Raw genomic sequence first — 22,921 nt, 5'->3', positions numbered from 1 at the left:
GAAGGAACAGTCTTCTCATTTCTCTGAACACGTTTTATTTTTTAGAAGCTTCTTTAATCTTTGAGTATTCAGATTTTCTATGGCATCTGCTCCACCATTTTATCAGACACATCAAGAAAATTTTTCACTCATTCATTCATCCAATACCTACTTACTGAACCCCTTCAGCTCAGGTGTGAAGTGTCTAATGGCACTGAATATGCAGTAGTCTAGGTAGAATGGTCCCCACTTTCAGGCTTCCACGCCTAAACAAACAACTTGACTCCCCAGGCTCCGCCCTGATCCCTTGTGGACCTCAGGAGCACAGACACTTCCCAATTACAGGTCACCCTTGAGACCCCTATGAGCTAGAGATCACTTGGCCACCCATAGTCAAGGTCGCTCCATTGTATGTTCCCATGTTCAAAATGGCCCCATGTTGTGTTCCTCGTTTTCAGTGCGAGTACTGTGAGCTGAAACGTTTGTGGCCAACACTAACTGCCTAGGTGCTGTAACTGGAGACCCAACGGCCAAAGGAAATGTGCACAGGCACCTAGTGCACTGTCAGTTAGAGCTTTAGGTATTTTCTTCCCTTGAAATTTAGTAAACCTTCAAAATGACCTTCTCTTAAAGATAAATGCTAAACTGCTGTCTCAGCCAGTTTGGATGACAGATTTTTAAGAAATCTTTACATATTAAATAATATGGCACTACTGCATCAAATGGAATTGACACATTAAATTATTTCTTTATCTTCTGAAAAGAGATATCAGATATCACATATAATACTCAAATACATGTGAGTGTGAACTTAAATATATGGAATGCTGAATTAAAAATTACATTATGTTTGCTTTGAGGGGAGATAGAAAAGTAAGAGTTTCTTTCTAACTTTATGAGTCTTTCTTTCAAAGCACTAAGAAATCCCGTATGAGATTACAGTTCTAGGAGAGAATCCAGTGTACAGTGCTCATTTAGCTGACTATAAATATTTGGTTTGTAGGGGCACCATCAGAAGACAGATCTAAACATTAATAAAAGAAAAACAAAGGTATAAAAAGATACAGGCATGTTCTTTCCTCTACCGTTGTGATCCAAAAACTTAAAATTAAAAATATGCACAGATGCATAAGGGATGTTTCTTTTAGTGAAAAAGGGAAAAATGAATCCCTAAGGGTTTGGAATAGAAATTGATGAGTTTGGCAGTAGGCTTTGGAAAAGAGCAGTAATAGCCAACCTGACTAATAAGAAAAAAATGTTGCAAAGCAGCACCAGGACCTAAAAGCAAAAATTTTTTGAATTGTACAGGAAAACAAAGTGGTCTTATAATAATCCCTGAGGGAAGCTTTCTTGTCTCAATGAAATTTTCCTAAGGATCAAAATGGGGAAAATGGTCTCTGCCTAAGATATCCATAAAGAGGTAAAGTATTTCTCTATCTCTATGAGTAGGAATGAATTTTACATAAAAAAGTAATTTATGTGCCAGATATTTCCCCAAATCAGCTCAGTGTATGGATTCATCACATAGCCATCCATGGTAAAGAACCTGGCTGGAGATTCCAGGATGGTCACTATTCATAATTAAGCAGAAAGGTTACATCTAGCCAACTATTAATATTTTGTCTATAAGTATAGTTGACAGAAGAAATTGCTGACATGGTAACAAAAATTAAAAGAAGATACATGAATTTACTGCAATTTGATCAGCACTGCCCCTCCCAAATGAAGAAGATTGGTGCTGGAGTTCATAATTTCCCCCAGCTTTTTGGAACCTTAACTATTGAGATAAGGAGTTTTCAGAGCTTAATATTATAACGTGTTCTCAGTATTTCTATTGAGATAAATAATCAGATAATATTCATATGAATAACTGTAAAACGTGTTTCAGATGGAATATTTCATGAATTATCTATGGTGATAGGTTGAGGATACCCCCTCTTCCTAACACCACTTACTCTGTGTCCCCTCACTCACTCCTTGGTGTGCGTCTAGACACACAGGCCTGCAGAGCATAGGCAAACCTTCATGATGATGGTATTTCTCAGTTGAGCGCATTTTTTGGGTCACTTGTCATTTTAATTTTTTTACCTTGTGATGACACTCATCTTCTTTTTAATTTAATCTTTATTGTATTTTTTACATGCCTTTTAGTCCCCTTCAATCACCACACTGTTGTCCATGTCCATGAGTCCTTTTCAATTTTAATTCAATTCCTGCACTGCCTAACCTCCCGCAACTAGCTGTCATCCTGCTCTTCCTCTATGAGTCTGTCCCCATTTACCTTGTTAGTCCAGTTTGTTCATTAGGTTCCACATGTGAGTGAAATCATAGGGTATTTGTCTTTCTCTGACAGGCTAATTTTACTTAGCATAATGTTCTCTAGGTCCATCCGTATTGTCACAAAGGGTAAAATTTTTCTTCTTTTTTTAAGGCCAAGTAGTATCCATTGTGTAAATGCCTCGTGGTTGTTTTGTCCACTCATCTACTGATGTGCGCTTGGGCTGCTTCCATATTGTGGCAATTGTAAATAATGCTGCAATGAACCTAGTGGGGGCTTATGTTCTTTTGAATTAGTGTTTTGGGTTCCTTCACATATATTCCCAGAAGTGAGATCGCTGGGTCAAAAGGAAGAGCCATTTTCAATCTTTTGACTTATCCCCATACTACTTTCCACAGTGGCTGCACCAATCTGCATTCCCACCAACAGTGCAAAAGAGTTGCCCTTTCTCCACATCCTCACCAGCACTTGTTGTTTGTTAATTTATTGATGATAACAACCATTCTGACAGGTGTGAGATGATTTCCCACTGTGGTTTTAATTTTCATTTCTGTGATGATTAGTGATGTTGAGCATCTTTTCATATGTCTATTGGCTGTCTGCATGTCCTCTTTGGAGAACTGTCTATTCAGGACCCTTGCCCACTTTTTAATTGGGGTGTTTTCTTGGTGTTGAGTTCTGTAAGTACTTTGTAAATTTTGGATATCAACCCCTTATCAGATGTATCTGTGAATAGGTTCTCTCATTCTGTGGGTTGTCTTTTTATTTTGTTGGTATTTTCATTTTCTGTTCAAAAACTTTCAGTTTGATGTAGTGCCATTTGTTAATTTTTTCTTTGGTTTCCCTTGCCTGAGGAGACATACCTGCTAAAATATTGCTACAAGTAATAGCCAAGATTTTGCTGCCTATGTTTTCTTCTATGATTTTTATGACTTTGGGTCTAATATTTAAATCATTGACCCACTTTGAATTTATTCTTGTGTGTGATGTAAGAAGGTGGTCTAATTTCATTTTTCTGCATGCATCTGTCCAATTTTCCCACATCATTTATTGAATAAACTATCTTTAGCCCATTGTATGTGCTGGCTTCCTCTGTCAAATATTGACTAAAAAGGTATGGGTTTGTTTCTTGGCTCTCTATTCTGTTCCATTGATCAATGTGTCTGTTTTTATTCCAGTACCATGCTGCTTTGATTACTATGGCTTTAGTATATAGTTTGATAGTAGATAATATTATTCATGCAACTTTCTCAGGATCACAGTTGTTTTATGGGGCCTTTTTTGGTTCCATACAAATGTTAGAAATATTTGTTCTAGTTCTGTGAAGTATGTCATTGGAATCTTGATAGTAACTGCATTTAATCTATAGATTGCTTTGAGCAGTATGGGCATTTTAATGATGTTAATTCTTCCTATCCATGAACAAGGTATGTGCTTCTACATATTTGTATCTTCTTCAATTTCTTTCTTCTGTGCCTTATAATGTTCTGAGTACAGGTCTTTTACATTCTTGGTTAGGTTTATTTCTAGGTATTTTATTCTTTTTGAAGCAATTACGAATGGGATTGTTTTCTTGATTTCCCTTCCTATTAGTTTGTTTTTGGCATATGAAAATGCAACTAATTTCTGAGTATTAATTTTATAACCTGCTACTTTGCTGAATTCTTTTATCAGTTCTAGTAGTTTCTTGGTGGAATCTTTGGAGTTCTCCAGGTACAGAATCATGTCATCTGCAAATAAAGACCATTTTACTACTCCCTTTTCAATTTGAATGCCTTTTATTTCTTCTTCTTGTCTAATTGTTGTGGCCAGGACTTCCAGTACTATTTTGAACAAGAGAAGTGAAAGCTGACATCCCTGTCTTGTTCCTAATCTCAAGGGGAACATTTGTAGTTTTTGCCTATTGAGGATGATGCTGGCAATTCGTTTCCATATACAGCCTTTATTATGTTAAGGTATGTTCCCTCAATTCCCACTTTGCTGGGAGTTTTTTTTTTTTATCATAAATGGGTCCTGGGTTTTATCAAATGCTTTTTCTGTATCTATTAATATGGTCATGTGGTTTTTAGCCTTCATTTTGTTTATGTGGTGAATCACATTTATTGATTTGTGAATGTTGTACCAGCCTTGCATTCCTGGAATAAATCCCACTTGATCATGGTGTATGATATTCTTGGTGCATTGCTGTATTCAGTTTGCTAATATTTTCTTGGGGATTTTAGCATTCATGTTCTTCAGGGATATTGGCCTATAATTTTCTTTCCCTGTAATGCCATTATATGGTTTTGGAATTAGGATAATGCAGGTCTTGTAAAATGAGTTTGGGAGCCTTCCATCCTCTTGAATTTTTTGAAATAGTTGGAGAAGCAGAGGGTATTAGTTCTTATCAGAATATTTGGTAAAATTCCCCTCTGAAGCCATCCAGTCCAGAGCTTTTGTTATGTGGGAGTTTTTTGATTACTGCTTCCATTTTACTAGGTGTAATCTGTTTATTCAGATTCTCTGATTGTTCCTGATTTAGTTTTGGAAGATTGTATGTTTCTAAGAATTTATCCATTTTGCCCAGGTTGTCCAGGTTTTTTGGCATATAGTTGTTTATAATATTTTCTTACAATCCTTTGTATTTCTTTGGTGTCAATTGTTATTTCTCTTTTTTTCATTTCTAACTTTATTTCTTGGGTCCTTTCTTTTTTTTCTTGATGAGTCTGGTTAAAGGTTTGTTGGTCTTGTTTATCTTTTCAAATAATCAGCTCTGTGATTCATCCATTTTTTATATTGTGTTTAGACTCTATTTCATTTATTTTTGCTCTGATCTTTATTATTTTCTTCCTTCCACTTTCTTTGGGCTTTGTTGTTTTCTTTTTCAAGTTCCTTTAAATGTGAAGTTAGACTGTTTATTTGAATTTCTTCTTGTTTTTTGAGATAGCCTGTAATGCTATGAATTTCCTTCTTAGCGTTGCTTTCCCAGTTCCCATAGATTCTGTAATTTTATGTCCTCATTTTCATTTGTTTCAAGGTACCTTTTGATTTGTTCCTTGATATCATTGTCGAGCCATTCACTGATAACATGTTATTAGCTTCCATGTCCGTGAGTTTTTCAGTGTTCTTCCTGTGATTGATTTTTAGTTTCATGGCATTGTGGTCAGAGAAGAGGCTTGATATGATTTCAATCTTTTAAATTTATTGAGACTTATCTTGTGTCCTAACATGTGTTCTATCCTGGAAGATGGTCCATGTGCACTTGAAGCATATGTATATTCTGCTACTTTGGGGTGAAATGCTCTGAAAATATTAATTAAATCCATTTGATCTAATATGTCGTTTAAGGTCACTGTCTCCTTGTTAATTTTCTGTCTGGAAGATCTGTCCATTGAAGTCAATCATGTATTATAATCCCTGATTATGACTGTATTTCTATTGATCTCTCCCTTTATGTCCATCAGGATTTGCTTTACACATTCAGGTGCATCCACATTGGGTGTATAAATGTTTACTAGTGTTATATCTTCTTGTTGGATTGCTCCCTTTATCATTTTGTATTGTCTTTCTTTGTCTCTTATTATAATCTTGGTTTTAAAGTCTCTTCTGTCAGATATTAAGTACTGCCACCCCAGCTTATTTTTCTTTTCCATTTGCATAAAATATCTTTTTCCATTCCTTTACTTTTAGTCTGTGTGTGTTTTTCAATCTGAGATGTATCTTTTAGAGGCAGCATATATATAGGTTTTGTTTTCTTATCCATTCAGCTACCCTATGTCTTTTAGTTGGAGCATTTAAGCCATTTACATTTAAGGTGATTATTGACAGATACATATGTAATGGCATTTTATTGTTAGATGTTTTCCTTTGTTTTCTTTCTTTCTTTCTTTCTTTCTTTCTTTCTTTCTTTCTTTCTCTTTTTCTCCTCCTCCTCCTCCTCCTTCTTCAAGCAAGCCCTTTAACATTTGTTGCAGTACTGGTTTGGTGTTAAAAAACTCCTTCAGTTTTTTTCTTGTCTGGGAAGCTCCTTAATTCTCCTTGGATTTTATTTGATAGCCTTGCTGAGTAAAGTAGCCTTGGTTGTAGGTCCTTCCTTTTCATCACCTTGAATATTTCATGGTACTCTTTTCTGGCCAGAAATGCTTCTGCTGAGAAGTCAGATGGCAGTCTAATTGGTGCTCCCTTGTATGTAACTACCTGCTTTCCTCTTGTGGCTTTTAGGATTCTCTCCTTGCTGTAAGCTTTGAAATTTTGAGTATGATATGTCATTTTAATTATGATGTGTCTTGATGGAGGCCTCTTTGGGCCCAACTTGTTTGGGACTCTCTGAGCTTCCTGGACTTGTATGTCTTTTTCTTTCACCAAATTAGGGAAATTTTCTGTCATAATTTCTTCAAATAGGTTCTCAATCCCTTGCTTGCTCTCTTCCCCTTTTGGTATTCCCATGATACAGATATTGTTCTGCTTTATTTTGTCCAAAATGTTTCTTAAGCTCTCCTCATTTTTTAAAATTCTTTTTTCTTTTTGCTGTTCTGCCTGATTGTTTTTTCTACCTTGTCTTCCAAATGACTGATTTGGTCCTCTGCTTCATCTACCCTACTTTTTATTCTTTCCAGTATACTATTTACTTCAGATATCAGATTTTTTATTTCTGTTTGGCCCTTTTTTATGGTTCCCATGTCTGTTTTCATGCCTTTGAGTATCCTTATAATCATTACTCTAAACTCTCTGATAAATTGCTTGCTTTCATTTCATCTAGTTCTCTGCTAGAGAATTCCCTGGTTCTTTCATTTGGGGTCTGTTTCTTTGTCTTCCCATTTTGGCTTCTTCTTTGTATTTTCCACTTTTGTTGTTAAACTAATCAACTATTAAGCTGGTCAGTTGTTAAACTAACCAAGCTGTGATCAGCAGCCTGGGTTTAAGCACCACAAGGTGGGGCAGAGTAGTCCCTGGAGGCAGGGATCTTGCTTCCCCTCAGGCTGACCCCATTAAGAGAGGTGTGCTCTTTTTGAGAGGGATTGCTCCTGCAATATGGAGAATGACTCAGCACAGGGATCCTGGTACTGTTCCTTCAGTTCTCTCTCCACACCCACCAACCCCAGTCTCTCTTCAAGTTCTTCTAGTCCACTCAGACCTCGCTCTGCTGGAGACCAGGGTAAATGGCTACAAATGGAATTTTATGCATTGTCCTTTTAAGAGGTTCTCTGAGTTTCCAGCCATATCTCCCTGGCTACCTGCTGCTTTTCACAGCTTGATGTTATCTGTGTTTCCTTCTAGGTCTGGTGCTGGGGACCCCAGCTTGGGGTTTAGATATCACGCTTTTCAGGGAGAACCTCCAGCCACTGAAATATCCCTCTGGATCTTCAGGTGCTTCCTGTGGGAGCCCAGCCAGCTGTCTCACATCTCTATACTCCTTGTCAGTCAGGTTGTGGTGAAGTGGTTTCTTCTGTCCATGGTTGTAAGGCTCTCAGTTGAGCTTTTGATAGGTACTTGGCAGCCATGAGTTTGTGATTTTACTGTCTGTAAAGTGCCAGGGCACAGCATGTCTGTGTTGCCATGACAGCCAAGTTTGGGGTTGCATCACCATCAGACTGATTCAGTCAGCTATCATCTATCACGTGCCTACTAAGAGCAGGAATCACACTGGACAAAATTGTGTGAACAGGATCGACAAGGTTCCTGCCCTCATGAAGATTACATTCTAGTGTATTTGCTATAGGGCAACACTCGGTATTGATGTGTAAGAAGCTATTCTGGTACTTCAAGCACAGGATTCTTAGGTAACCCTATGAATTAAATGGGACAATGGCTATTAGGAAAGGGAAAATAAATTTAGAATATTGATCCTAAGAGAGACCTACTACTTAGGAAACCAGAGTTTGTTCAGCAGACAGGTTTAAGTGAGGGAGTTAAGGAAAAAAACCTATTATTTTGCAGATAGAGAGGGCAGCTCAGTGGGGGTTCAGTGAGACCCAGAGTAAAGCATTCTTGGAACATGAGCAGGCTGTTGCTTATGTGCTATGATTTGAGATGAATTGGGAAAGCTGCCAGTTTAAAAATGTCTCTTCCACAGATGTCTGGAAAATGTGAATGTTTACTTCTTTTGGGAGAAGTAGTGTTTAAAAGCATGGACTTTGGAATCAGGCAGACTTGTTTGTGAATAACAACTCTGCAACTTACTAACTTTGGAGAACTGACTTCTCTCTCTTAGCCTCAGTTTCCTCATCTATAAGATGAAGATAACCATGCCCCTTTATGGGGTTTTAATAAAGCTTTAAAAAGTTATTATAAGTCAAGCACTATCACAGTTTCCCAGAAATAGGAAATATTCAATACATGGTAGATAATCTTATTTATATCAATTGATTCACTCATTTGGCCAACTAACATTCATCAAACTCCCACTACATGTCAGGTATTGTGCTTGTCATGATGTAACATGGACGATAGTCAGGAAAGCAACTGGCTGTAGTAAAACATAAAAAGGTGCCCTAAAAAACAGTAATAGAGTAGTAAAACGTTTCCCCTCCTTCTCAAAGCAGAGAAAGGAAGTGAGGATATTCCATAAGATGGAACAAGAAAGGCTCAGTAAATGAAAAATGTTTCAGATCCATTTTATCCTAGAAATTGAGGTGTAGGTGGTAGAGACTCAACTGACAATATAAGAGGTTACTTCTTCCTAAAAACATCATGTTCCTTTGACTTCTGTGGTACTATGCTCTCCTGTTTTATTCCCAATTTCTCTAGTAGGTCCGTCTCAGTTTCCTTTGTGGGATATTTCTCCTTTACCAATCATTATATGTTAGAGTTCCTCAAGATTGTCTGAGATGTTTTTCTAACTCCTCACATTCTCCTTAGGTATTTCATCCATTACCAATAATTTCTTAGGGATTTCGATTACCATCTAAATAACTCCCACATTTTTATATTCATGTCAAATCCTTATGAATTCTTATTTCCAATTATTTATTGAAAATCTTGTCTTGGTTGTTTTAAGGACACTTCAAAATTAGAATGCCCCAAACTAACTTAGCTCCTTTCCAAAGTTCTCTCCAGTGTTCCCTGTCTCAGTAAGTGCCCCACCATCCCCTCAAGTGCTGTCCAAGTAAAAAGCCATTCAGTCCCTTCCGACTCCACCCTCCCCTCAGTCCCTTCATTTAATCAGTCATCAAATCTGTTCCTTCTGCCTCTTGGATATGGATGTCTCCAGTCTATTTGTTTCACTATCCTCATTGCCACCACCTTAGTCCACGTAGATTCCATATTGTCTCTCCACATTTAGTCTGCTTCACTCCCACCCTTTCCAGCCTCCACACAGAAGCCAGAAAGTGCAAATCTATCCATGTCAGTACTTTATTTCAAACCCCTCAAAGGCTTCCCATTGTCCTTAGGATAAATCTCAAACTCTTTACCAAGCTGTCTTCTTATTACTCTCCTAGCTCCAGTCTTCCTGAAACTTTTGTTTCCTGGGACACAATACCCAGTCTATTGCTTGCCTTATAAGTTTTCCCACAAGTTGTTCCCTTGCTAAAAATGCTTTGTTCTCCTTTTAATCTAACTAGTTTTAGTCATCCTTCAGGCCTCATTTAAAGGTTGCTTCCTCGTTGAAACCTTCACAATGCCTCACTCTGGGTCTAACTTCCCCTCTTACACAGGTGTTCCACTATTACAGATGTTTATGAAGAACCCATTGTGGGCTAGGTACTATATCTGAAACTAGGAATATATCTTAGTGAGGAAAAAGAGACAGTACTTTTCTTACAAAGCAGAGTCTTTTGAGAGAGACAGAAATTTTCAAATAATCACATATAAATGTAAAATTGTAACTGTGAAAAGTGCTATGAAATAGAAGTACATGATGCTTTGAAAATATTTGGTGTGACAGAAAAGTGTCCCCGAGGAAATGCTGATTGATCTAGAGCTGAAGGTTGAATAGGAGTTAACCATGAGTTGAAAGGAGGTAGTAGTTGCCTGCAGAGGGACAGCATATCATACATAGGCCGTGTGACAGGAGGGATTTAGGTGCATTCAAGAACAGGAAGAAGGCCAGTGTAGCTGGAGAACAAAGAGCAAGGGGACACCTATAAGGTCCGCAGCAGGAAATGGGGCCAGACTTCGAAAGGGGTTGGGGGCTCTACAAAGGATTTAGGTCTTTATGCTAAGAGCCATCGATAAGGGGAAAAGCAGATCTGCATTGGGAAAATATCACTGTGAATGATGCATGGAGAACAGAGACCAAATAAGTGAGAATGGATGTTTCCAATAGTTAAAATGGTGAGAAGGCTATTGCAGAGGTCTAGGTGAGAGATGATGTTAGCTTTGATCAGGGAGGTGGTAATAGAAGAAGAGGAGGTAATTTGTCTAGGATGTTTTGGACATGAAATCAATAAGCTTTGGTATTGCATTGCATTGGGAAAGGGATGCATTCCTAATCCTCTGATTTCGATAAAGAGAATTTTCCTTAAAGATTCCTGGCTTCTTGTCTCATCTCACACTCCTTCCATGTAATTGAGAAGTATGGGAGAGTAACTGGGTTTGCAAGGCTCAGCCCCTCCTGCTTTCTCTTTACGACTGACTGCCTGCAAGAAGCATGTATTCTTGGTCTGCACAGGGCTCAAGTTTTTTGAGAAGTCTGCAGTAGCCTGGTGTTACCAGGGACATGGTAGGTAAATCTTTCTAAAGCTGGGGTCATGATTCATTTTTGCTTCATACATAAGTTATATTCTTCAACCTGACCTTCATCAGTAGTAAAGTTGACACAATGATCTCTATCTTCCTGACTCTTAATCTTACTTATTTATTCAGGTCTCAGATGGAGTTTGGGGTAGGGAGGAGACAATGAGTCATGATGACTTCTATGCATTTGCTTATACCAATGCATAGATTATGCTGCCATTCTTTGATTGATTGATTTTCATTATTTTTTATATTATATATTTTATATTTTATTTTTAGAGAGAGGGGAAGGGAAGGAGAAAGAGAGGGAGAGAAGCACCAATGTGTGGTTGTCTTTTGCACACCCCTCACTGGGGTCCTGACCTGGCCCACAAACCAGGCATGTGCCCTGACTGGGAATTGAACTGGCAACCCTTTGGTTCTCAGGCTGGCAGTCAATCCACTGAGCCACACCAGCCAGGGCTGATTGATTGATTTTTAGAAAAAGAAAGGTGGAGATGGGGGAAGAGAGAAACATTGATTTGTTGTTCCACTTATTTATACATTCACTGTTTGGTACTTGTATGTGCCCTGACCAGAGATTGAACCTGCAACCTTGGCATATCAGAATAACATTCTAACCAACTGAGCTACTCAGCCAGGACATGTTGATATTTTTTTTAATTCTTTTTCCTTCTTTCCCTCCCTCCCTCCCTCCCTCCCTCCCTCCCTCCCTCCCTCCCTCCCTCCCTCCTTCCCTCCTTCCTTCCTTCCTTCCTCCCTTCCTCCTTCCCTCCTTCCTTCCTTCCTTCCTTCCTTCCTTCCTTCCTTCCTTCCTTCCTTCCTTCCTTCTTTCCTTCCTTCCTCCTTTTTTTCAGATGGGGCAGTTAGAACTCACAAACTCAAAATTTGGGACCTGTTGAGTTTGAGATAACTTTCAGATGTGGTAGGGAAATGTAATACAGGTCTGGAGTTCAAGGGTACAGCCTGGATTGGACATAGAAAGTTAAGAGTTGTCATCACATACATCACTATCATGGGCATTGAAGAGTTCACCTCGGGGAGAGATTATAGAGAAGGGAAGGAGGCTAGGCCTGAGCATCAGTAAACTACAATATTAAATAGCCAGTTTGAGGAGGATAAATCTGGGAATGTAGGCCACCTGATATTGGAGCAGTTCCAGATGTTAATGAAGAAGAGTTTAGAAGGTGGGCATTGGGAAAAGGACTGAATGGGGGAGTGGGGGTAGGGGGCAAAGAAATATAGAATCTTATGGGGATGATGCTTATATAGAAGATATAAGGCCAAGGGTGGGCTTACATATGTGTATACATTGGACATTGACTAATGAACACAAGCTTCAAATTTAGTCTCAAAGCTCATAATAATTTAATTACTTTTTTAAAGATTTTATTTATTGTCCTGGCTGGTGTAGTCAGTGGATTGAGCGTGGGCCTGCAAACCAAAGGGGTTGCCGGTTCGATTCCCAGTCAGGGCACATGCCTGGGTTGCGGGCCAGGTCCCCAGTTGGGGACATGTGAGGGGCAACCACACATTGATATTTCTCTCCCTCTCTTTCTCCTTTTCTTTCCTTCTCTATAAATAAATAAATAAAATCTTTAAAAAAAAGGATTTTATTTATTTATGTTAGAGAGGGGAAGGGAGGGAGAAAGAGAGGCAGAGAAACATCAATGTGTGGTTGCCTCTCATGTGCCCCTTGTTGCAGACCTGGCCTTCAACCCAGGCATGTGCCCTGACTGGATTGAACTGGCGACCTTTGGTTCACAGGTTGGTACTCAATCCAATGAGCCACACCAGCTAGGGCATAATTTAATTATTTATAATTATTTGTATAATGCCTAGCTTCCCTTCTGGACAGAGACTTTGAAAAGCTGTCATTTCTTGGTCACTACTGAATCCTTAGCTGCACTTATCAGCACAATTCCAAATAATTCTAATAAATCTTCAGATTCCCCAAAATATATCTGGCATGCAAAATTATAATTTCAATATGTTCAAGTATGCACTAAAATAAAACTGGAAAGAAATGTGATAAAATATTCATAGCAGTATGAGAATATTTTCCCCCTTAGATCTATCTAATTTCTAAGTATTCTAGTTATTTTATTTGATATTGTTTTAAAGAAGTTTATATATTTTATGGATATTAATCCTTTGTTGATTGTATATTATAAATATTTTCTCACAGTTACTTCTTTTAGCTGTGTCCTTTATTTTTTTAATAGCTTTATGGAGTTAAAACTTGCCTACCATGAAATTTACCACTTTAAGTACACAACTCAATGGGTTTTAGTAAATTTATATAATTTTGCAAACATCTGTATAATTAAGTTTTAGAACAATTTTCTAGCTCTAAACGGTTAATGTTGTGCCTATTTACATGAACCTCCTCTTTCACTTTCAGCCCCAGAAAATTACAATCTGCTTTTTATAGTTTTGCACTCTTTAAATTTTCCTTAGAGTGGTATCATACAATATATGTGGCTTCTTTTATATAACATGGTATTTGTGAGATTCAGCTATGTTGTAAGATATATAAACATAGTTTGTTTCTTTTAATGCTGATTTTTTATTTTATCCATTGTGTGGATATATATGCTTATTATTAATAATGGTACTGTGAAAAAAGTTTTGTGAGGACATATGTTTTCACATCTTTTGGGTAGATACCTAACAGTAGGTTTCCCGGTGTATTTAGTAACTTCTGAAGAAACTGCTAAATTGTTCCAAAGTGGCTGTGACAATGGGTGAGGGTTCCAGGTTTTTCAAACCCATGAAATTATCACTCTTAGATTTTAGCCATTCTTATGGGTATGTAGTAGTATCCCATTGTGATTTTAATTTGCACTTACCTAATGACTAGTGATGCTGGGCATCTTTTCATGTGCTTATTGCCATCTGTAGATCTTCTTGAGTGAAGTTACTAAACAAATCTTTTGCCCATGTCTTTTATTGGATTGTTTGTCTTTATTGTAAGGTTGTAGGATTTCTTTTTATATTCTGGATACAACTCCTCTATGGAATACGTCTTGTAAATATTTCTCCTCAGACTGTGGCTGGTGTTTTAATTTTTTAAATGGTGTTCTTAGAAAAACAAAAATATTTAATTTTGATGAAGTTAAATTTATCAGTTTTAAAATTTTATTGTTTGTCATTCCTAAGAAATCTTTGCTTACCTAAAGTCCCAAAGATTTTTCCCATGTTTTCTCCTAAAATTTCCATAGTTTTAGCTCTTACATTTAGGAGTATCATATATTATAAAGTTAATATATAATTTGAGTTCATTTTTGTGCATGGTAAAGTAGGAGCCAAGGTTTTATTTTGTTTGCATAAACATGTCCCATTATATAACCGCCATTTTGGGGAAAAAAACCTTTCCTGCTGATTTAGCTTGGCACATTTGTCAAAAAAAAATCAGTTAATGTCTTATATCTATTCCTGAACTTCCTCTTTTGTTTCATTGATCTATATGTTTATCTTTATGCCAAAACCATATTGCTTTTGTTAATTTACCTTATGGTGTGTTCTGAAATAAGGTGTAAAAGTTCTCCAAGATGTTCCTTTTTTTCTTTTCTCAAAAATGTTTTGTCTATTCTGGGTTCTTTGCATTTTCACACCAATTTTAAAATCAGTTTTAATTACTACCACAAAAAAAAAAAGGCTGCTGAGATTTTGTTAAGGATTACATGAAAGCTATATATCAGTTTGGAGAGAATTAACTATTTTTAGTCTTCCAATTCTTTTTCTTTAAGATTTTATTTACTTAGAGAGACAGGAAGGGAGGGAGAAAAAAAGGGAGAGAAAGAGCAATGTGTAGTTGCTTCTCACATGGCCCTCACTGGAGACCTGGCCTGCAACCTAGGTATGTGCCCTGACTGGGAATTGAACTGGCAATCGTTTGATTCTCAGCCCTCACTCAATCCACTGAGCTACACCAGCCAGGGCTAGTCTTCCAATTCTTAAACATGGTGTAGTTCATATTCTTAAATGAGAGTGGATTTCTCCTATAGTTATTGGTTCCAGGTAAACATAAGTATCACTGGTTGATGGGACTGCTGCTCTCAGCAAAGTACCCTAAGCTGTTTGGAACATGGCTGATACCTGTCATTTACTATGAAAAAAAGAGATTCAGTGAAGTGTGGTGAGTGGGCTGCAGAAATCAATGAATCAAAATCACTATCTGTTATGCTTCTTTTCCACTAGTTTAAGATACTTGTAAGAAAGGACCATTTTAATCTGTCCATTTTCATTAATAATAAATATATAATCATATAGAAGTACTCAAGTACTGAATAGTTTTCAGTCATTGAAAAATCACTAGAAAACTCAAAAGAATTGTTATAATAGCATTTTCAATACATGAAGAATATGTGAAAATATTGTTGTTTTTAAAGATCATTATTTGTCTTAAGACTTTTCTTGCTGCATTTGATTGATAAATTATCTTGAAATGAGTCTTATCTAAACCAGAAAATTTAATTACATAAAAGAATGTCACTCAAATATCAATCCAAATATAAATAAATTGTAAATACTTAAACCTAGTGAAAGATTTTTAAAATATTATTATCTATTAATATATTTAAAAATACTAGATGTAAAATGAATGAAACAGAAGCAACAACAAACCTTCCTTATGTAGAGTGAAAATTTTTTCTTTACAATTTTTCTATTTGAAGAAGCAAAATATATTTGCACTAAGACACTAAGTCAGAGTAAACTAAAGAAAAAGAGCAAGCAATAGCCTAGAGAAAATAAAATGTAGCACTCTGTAGCTCCAATTACAGAACTGTAGAATAAGAAATAAATGAGACACAACAAATATAAACACTATATATCTCTTATATTCAATGCTTCATATTATCAGCATCAATTACAGAGCAAATATAAAAAGAGTTTGCAGTAAAAAAAGAAAAAGATATAAAGCTAACCCAACTACATCCATAAATCTATAAAATTCCCACAAATATAAATAAACACATTTTTAAAAATCAACTACCATAATGCTACTAATAGTAGAACATATTATAGGGTTCAAATATGGTATTTCTACATATTTAGTAATTTATTCAACATTAAAGGGTTTCCTTAATAGCCCAATAATAGTTAACAATTATAGGTGAAAAAGAATGTTATATATATATAAAGGAGATAGATAGATAGATATAAACATATATAACATTTCTACCAGATATACTTTTTCACTGTATTTTGTCTCTGTGAAGAAAACTACAGATCATTTCATAAGCCAACAAAAATATTTTGAATGAGTGAATTAATCTGTCTTGATTGCTCCATTTTACAGATGACAGACTGGTGGTCCAGCAAAGTTAAATGACTTCCTTCCTTCCTTCCTTCTTTCCTTCCTTCCTTCCTTCCTTCTTTCCTTCCTTCCTTCCTTCCTTCCTTCCTTCTATGCATACATTTACTGAAGAGATAATTTTTGAGTACCTACTATGTGCTGAGCCCTGAGTTACAAATTTGAATTCGAGGGTAAACATAAACCCATGAAGTACCTAGTCAATGGGACTTATTGACTAGTGGGAGGAGACAGACATTCATTACACAAATAAATTACAGCTGTGTCAAGAAGTAAACAGCATAGTCAGGTAGATCAAGGAAAGTCCCCAAGGTGAAGCCATATAAATAGTAGTTTGGAAAGTCCCCTTTTTTCCTGGGTTTCCAAGAGTGAGGCCTTAGAGCTCTGTGAAAAGAATATGAAGTTTATTATCAGATAGTCTGGGTCTGAATTCTACCTCTACTACTTACTAGCAATGGGATTTAGAACAAGTTATGTAGCCTTCCTTATTTTCCTCTTCTGGAACATGAGAACAGTAAAACCCCTAATTCTCCAGCTTATTATAAGAATTAAGTGAGATGTTTTGTTAAGAGTAACTGTTCAATAAAATATAACTATTCTTAAAAACAAACAAACCTGTACTAGAAATTATGTGTCCTGATTTTTTCTACACCAGTGTCACTTTTACATCAAGCACTTTTTCTGGATTTGTCTTGCTTTTCTCTTGAAATACAGTGACCAGCTTTAATTATGTTTCTGATTAATCATCTGCCGTGTAATGCAAACCTGTAATGCCCCTCAAAGACCACACCAAAGATCAAGGCTAGGAAGGACTGTGCCTTTTCCTCTTATACACCTACAGTGCTCTTCAGTAATTTCTGTGGTACTGTAATCATTTGTCTTCTTAAATAAAGGACAGAAAAAGAACATTATACAGCACCATTTACAAATATCTAGAAAAAATTATTTTATAAACTTTATGCAAAAACAAACAAACAAAAACCCCACCAAGGCTGTTAGCACATCCAATGTTTGTTAAATTTCGAAAGAAGTGAGTAAATACTGTTAATTTTATTTTTAAATAATCTTTAATATGTTAAGAATCCCTATAAAGGGTATATGTTGAAAGTTATCAGCATAACCATTTGAGTAATTTGCTCATCATAAATGACCCGGGGCAAATGAAGTGCAGGAGTATCTAAAATACCCAGGAAATCTATCAGCTTCCCCTCCAGCCTGCTCTTTTATACTATCCCACCAAATGGCCCTACTTGACAGCCATATCTGAATCCTTCTGGCCACAGTCCTACAGCTAATCAGTTTCCAAAGCCTGAAGATAAAAATCTGTTAAATATTCTAGTTCCAGCTCTTCTTAATTTTTTTCAGTCCTTCATCATCATTGACCTGGAATAGCCACTCGATTACTAGTTTTAACCCTTTCTATTCTAATTAGTTTACCTCACACAGCCTGCTGGGTAATCTAGTAAGAAAATGTGGAAGGAAGAGTGACCCGCTCACCCTGAAAAGTGCCCTAATCCTTGGAAACTCTGAATGTTACATAACATAGCAAAGTAATTAAGATTTTAAACCTTAAACCTTAAGATAAAAGGATTGCCCTGGAATACTCCTGCGGACCCACCCTAATCACATGGAATCCCTTAAAAGTAGAGAACTTTCTCCAGCTGGAATAAGAGAGGTAACAGTGGAAGAGGAAGCAGAAACACATCTAGTAAGAAAGGGATTTGATGTGCTGCTAGTGGCTCTGAGACGTAGGGGCCTGTGAACAAGACCAGAGGGGCCTCTAGGAGGTAAGGACAGTACCTGCTCTCCACCCCCCCCAACACGCACCGCCCCATGACTGCAAGAAGGAAATGGAGACCTTTGTCCTGTAACTATAAAGGACAGGATCCTGCCTACAGTATGAATGATTTGGGGAGGAGATTCTTCCCCAGAACCTCCAGGAAGAAATAGAGCCTCCTGGAAGCTTTATTTCAGTCTGATGAAACCTACATTGGACCTCTAACCAGTGGGTATCATTTTAAGTTGTGGTGATTTGTTATGGCAACAACAGAAACTAGTATACAAGGGTTCACTGCTCAAAATTAATAAGGGGCTCCAGTTACACAAAGGATAAAATCTAAGCTCCTTAGCATGGTATAAAAATGTCATCATTCTCTGCTCCCAACCTGCCCCTCTGACTTGCTCTCCCAACATTACCTCCCTCCCCACTCTTGTCCTCCTTGCCCCCCAATTTCCTGAATGCATGTTGTTTGCTCACTTTCTGAACAAGCCAACCTGGCAGACTTCAGCTTGTTATTTAAGTCCTGACTAGAAGATACCTCCTCTGTGAAGATCTCATTAACTCAACCAGGCAGCTTCTATTTTATTCACTCAATAAATACTTATTTAGCTCCTACTATATGCCAGGCATTGTTCTAGGTGCTGTGAACAAGGCATTAAAAATCTATCGTTTCCTGGAGCTTTCATTCTGGTTGAGAGGGGGGATCATATAGTAAATAAGCGATCAAATACATAATTAAGTTCACATCGTGATGAATGCTGTGAAGGAAATCAATAGGCTGTTGATGTGATAGTGTTTTGATGCAGGAGAAGTGACTTTAGATAAGGTAGCCAGAAAAAGCTTTGAAGGCAGGTCTGTAGGATGAGAATAAGTTGGCCCTTAAAGAAAAGTCATGGAAAGGCAGACCAGAGAGAGGAACCTCTAGTGAAAGCTCCTGGAACTTGGCATGTTCCAAGTAAAGAAAAGTTGACAGTGGAGTGGGGGAGCAGCACTGAGGGGCATTGCTGACTGAGGTGAAGCCAGAGAGATACAGGCCAGGGCCACATGGTGCAGGGCCTTGCAGGCTGTGGAGAAGATTTTAAATTTTATGCTAAGTGCAATGGGAAGCCATTGGAGGATTTTGAGCAGGACAGGGACTTGATCTGATTGACATGTGAAGGCCTCATTCCACCTGTTCTGTGATGAATAGACTGTAGAACTGTAAGCATAGGAACAGGAAGAGGTATCGAAAGGCCATTCCCACAGTGGGAGAAGGTAGGTGGAGGCCTGGCTGAGAGTGGTAGTCATGTGTAAGGAGAAAGGTAGACAGACTGAAAAGATACCCAGGAAGTGAAATTAAGAGCATTGCTGATAGATTAGCCTGGGGATGAACTCTACTAAATAATCCTTAGATCCAGTCCTTCTCCTTGATTTCTTGACTCCTTTCCTTGGAGCTGACTCCAAGGTTATAGTTTGGATGGTGGATGGTACCATTTACTAAGATAGGAAAGCCAGGAGGAGGAACAGTTTGGGGGTAAAAAATAATCAAGAATTTTGTTCATATATATATTAAATTTATGCCTGTTGAGCACCAAAGAGGAAATGTCAAATAGCTGTGGGTATGTGCCTGGAGCAGGAGATAGGTCAAGGTTAAAAATGTGAAACTTGAAGTTATCAGCATACAGGTGGTATTTAGATTTAGGCACTTTCTCCCATGATCTAACTGTACTTTGTAGAGACCTCTGATTCAACAATTATAATACTCTCCTATAATTGCATTGTTGCATGACTGTCTTCCCAAAAGACTGTAAGCTTTTGAGGCAAGGAATTGTCTTTATCTGTATTCTCCTTTATATATAAAATACCTGTTTATATAATAGTCCTCTCTCAATTGGTAGAGATAGAGAGAGAAATAGAGGTATATATAATCATTTATACCTCTATCATATGTGCTCATTTAATCTTCACAAAAAACATCATGGAGTAGATAATACTATTAACATCCTGTTTTCTTGATTTTATAGGAAGGCAAGTAACTTGCCAAAGGTCATATAGATACACAGATAGTAAACAAAAGAGGAGGGAATCTAAACTCAGCATACTGGTCCCTTGGGTTCCAGCTGTTAACCAGCTAGGTGTAACAGTCTCTCCAAGAATGTGGTTTTGCTAAATGATGTTCAAAGCACAGCATAATATTTTAGAACAAAATTGTGTGAACATGTTATTGCAATTTTAGAATTCTCACAAACGGGACTCTGTCCCCAGACCTATACTGTAGTTAAAGAACCACTGGGATGCATAACACCAGTGCACATGGGAGAGAGTATCAGTGGTGTGGTTCCCAGAGTTGTGCAAAGGTAGAACCCCTTGTCTGATAGTGTAGTTATCCCTACACAGGCTTGGATTTGGGTAATCATTCAAAAGGATTTCATTTAGGATTAAGATTCTTGGGGCCTACCTTATATTTAACCTGAACATTTTGTTATCATGTGAAATATAGGCAATTGTATTGGCTATTCCTCAAATCCCCAAGTGCAAAGAAAAGGGAGGAATCAAGTGGGAGCAGTGGAGCAGGCAGCACTACTACACACTGTTTACTACCCTGGCTGGTGTTGCTCTGTGGCTTGAGCACCAGCCTGCAAACCAAAAGGTTGCTGGTTTAATGCGCAGTCAGAACACATGCTTGGTGTGCAGGCCAGGTCCCCAGCTAGGGGTGTGCCAGAGGCAACTGATCGACATTTCCCTAACCAAAAATTATTAGAATTTTTTAAATGAAATTTTAAAATATCATTTTAAAAAAGTATTAGACACCCTGGCTGGTGTAACTCAGTGGATTGAGTGTGAGCTGCGAACCAAAGTGTCGCAGGTTCGATTCCCAGTCAAGGTACATGCCTGGGTTGCAGGCCATGACCCCCAGCAACCGCACATTGATGTTTCTCTCTCTCTGTCTCTATCTCCCTACCTTCCCTCTCTAAAAATAAATAAATAAAATCTTAAAAAAAAAGTATTGGACACAGCATGACCTTAAAGAATCAGACACTATAAAGAAGAAGACTGAGTATATGAAAAATAAATATCCAGGCATGGGAGAAAATATTCTCCCTTCCCTTTCTCTCTTTCCATCCCTCTCTCTCTCTCTCTCTCTCTCTCTCTCTCTTTCTGTCTCTCTCACACACACACAGACATATAGATATGTACACACCCACCACCTCCCCGTCCCTACAGGGGTAGGCAAAAGTAGGTTACAATTGTTCCTATGGAAAATAATACAATAATTAACAAATAATACAAAAATAAACTGTGTTTTGTGTATTCACAACTGTAATCCTATTCTTGGCCACCCTGACCAATAAAATACAGCAATGATGAGAAGTCACTTTTGTGATTAGGTTACATAGGACTGAGACTTCTGTCTTGCTAGCTGACTCTTGATTGCCTCTTAGCTTGCCACTTTGATGAGTGGAACTACCACACTGGAGAGGCCCACATGGCAAGGAATTGAGAGTGGCTTCTGACCTATTCCTAGCCAATAAGGAATTGAGGCCCACCAGTCCCATAGCCCTCGAGGAACTGAATTCCACCAACAACTGTTTGAGCTTAGAAGTGGGTCCTTCCTCACATAGACCTTCAGATGAAAGTGTAGCACTGTGAGAGACCTTGATGGAGAAGACTCAGCAAAGCCATGAACAGACTCTGACCGCAGAAACAAGATGATCAGTATGTGTGGTAAGCCATTAAATTTGGGGTAATTTGTTATGCAGCAACGGATACTAATACTAATATGGGATATAAACAGGCAATTTATAGGGGAAAAATATAAATGATTAACAAACACACTTTTTAAAAAATGCTTACTCTCATTAGTGATTAAGAAAACAATACAGAAAAATTACAGTGAGATATCAGTTTGTACCTATTAGATTAGTTAAAATATTAAAGATTGAGAATTTCTAATGAAAACAAGAGTAAAAGGCAAAGAACTCTCTCATACAGTATTGGAAGCAGTGTAAATCGGTGCATTTTCCTCTCTGGAGAGCAATTTAGGAGCACCTTGGAAAGGTTTAAATATATAGACCATTGACTCAGTTTAAATCATCTCTTGGAATCTATGCTACCGAAAGAATAGAAACATGTATCTCAATGTGCACTACAGCATTTGATGTTGTACCAAAATACTGGAAATTACCTAAATCTCCAGCAATGGTGGGGGGAGGTGAATAAATTATGCCACAGTCATACAATGGTTATCAATAAAGGTAGATGTGTGTGTACAAACCTGGAAATGTATCCATGATTTATTAACGGGTTAAAAATCAGGCTGTATAACAATCTGTTCAGTATGGCCCCATTTCTAATGACATAGACATACACGTACATACATTCATACATACACAGGCACATACCTAGGAAAAGGTCTGGAGGGATGCACACCTACTCTCATCAGTGGTTACCCCTCAGGCGTAGGGATAGAGCAGATGAGAGAAGGAATTTTACTTTGTGCTTCCTGTTGTTTGGATTTTTTCAGAGAGCAATTCATCCTTTTTGTACAATATTTGTAATCCTTAAAACAGTGAAAATAAATAAAAGGAAATAAAAAACAAAACTAAAGCATTCTTTCCTTATTGAAAGAGGAGGACTGTGATACTTGACTTCATTGTGTAATGAAAGAACACTGAAAACAGAAACAGATGGCCCTCATTCAAGCATAGAGAAGGAAGCTAAAACAGGACTAGTTTAAGAAAGGTTTTTAAAACAAAAGTAATCTTTTAGCTTATCATCCACACTAGCACACATAGCTTACATTTTTCAAAAAATAATTTTATAAATGTAAAGGAGAAAGAGAAATAACTTGTTCATTTTACCACTGTGAACAAGAAAATATATTTGATGACCATCAACATTTCATCTTATAGAAAGTGTCCAAGAAAAG

The sequence above is a fragment of the Phyllostomus hastatus genome, unplaced genomic scaffold (assembly GCF_019186645.2).
Source record: "Phyllostomus hastatus isolate PE091 unplaced genomic scaffold, TTU_PhHast_1.1 phas_contig_524, whole genome shotgun sequence".
Classification (NCBI taxonomy): Eukaryota; Metazoa; Chordata; class Mammalia; order Chiroptera; family Phyllostomidae; genus Phyllostomus; species Phyllostomus hastatus.
The sequence above is the reverse complement of the archived record's forward strand: the minus strand, read 5'-3'. Positions refer to the sequence as shown.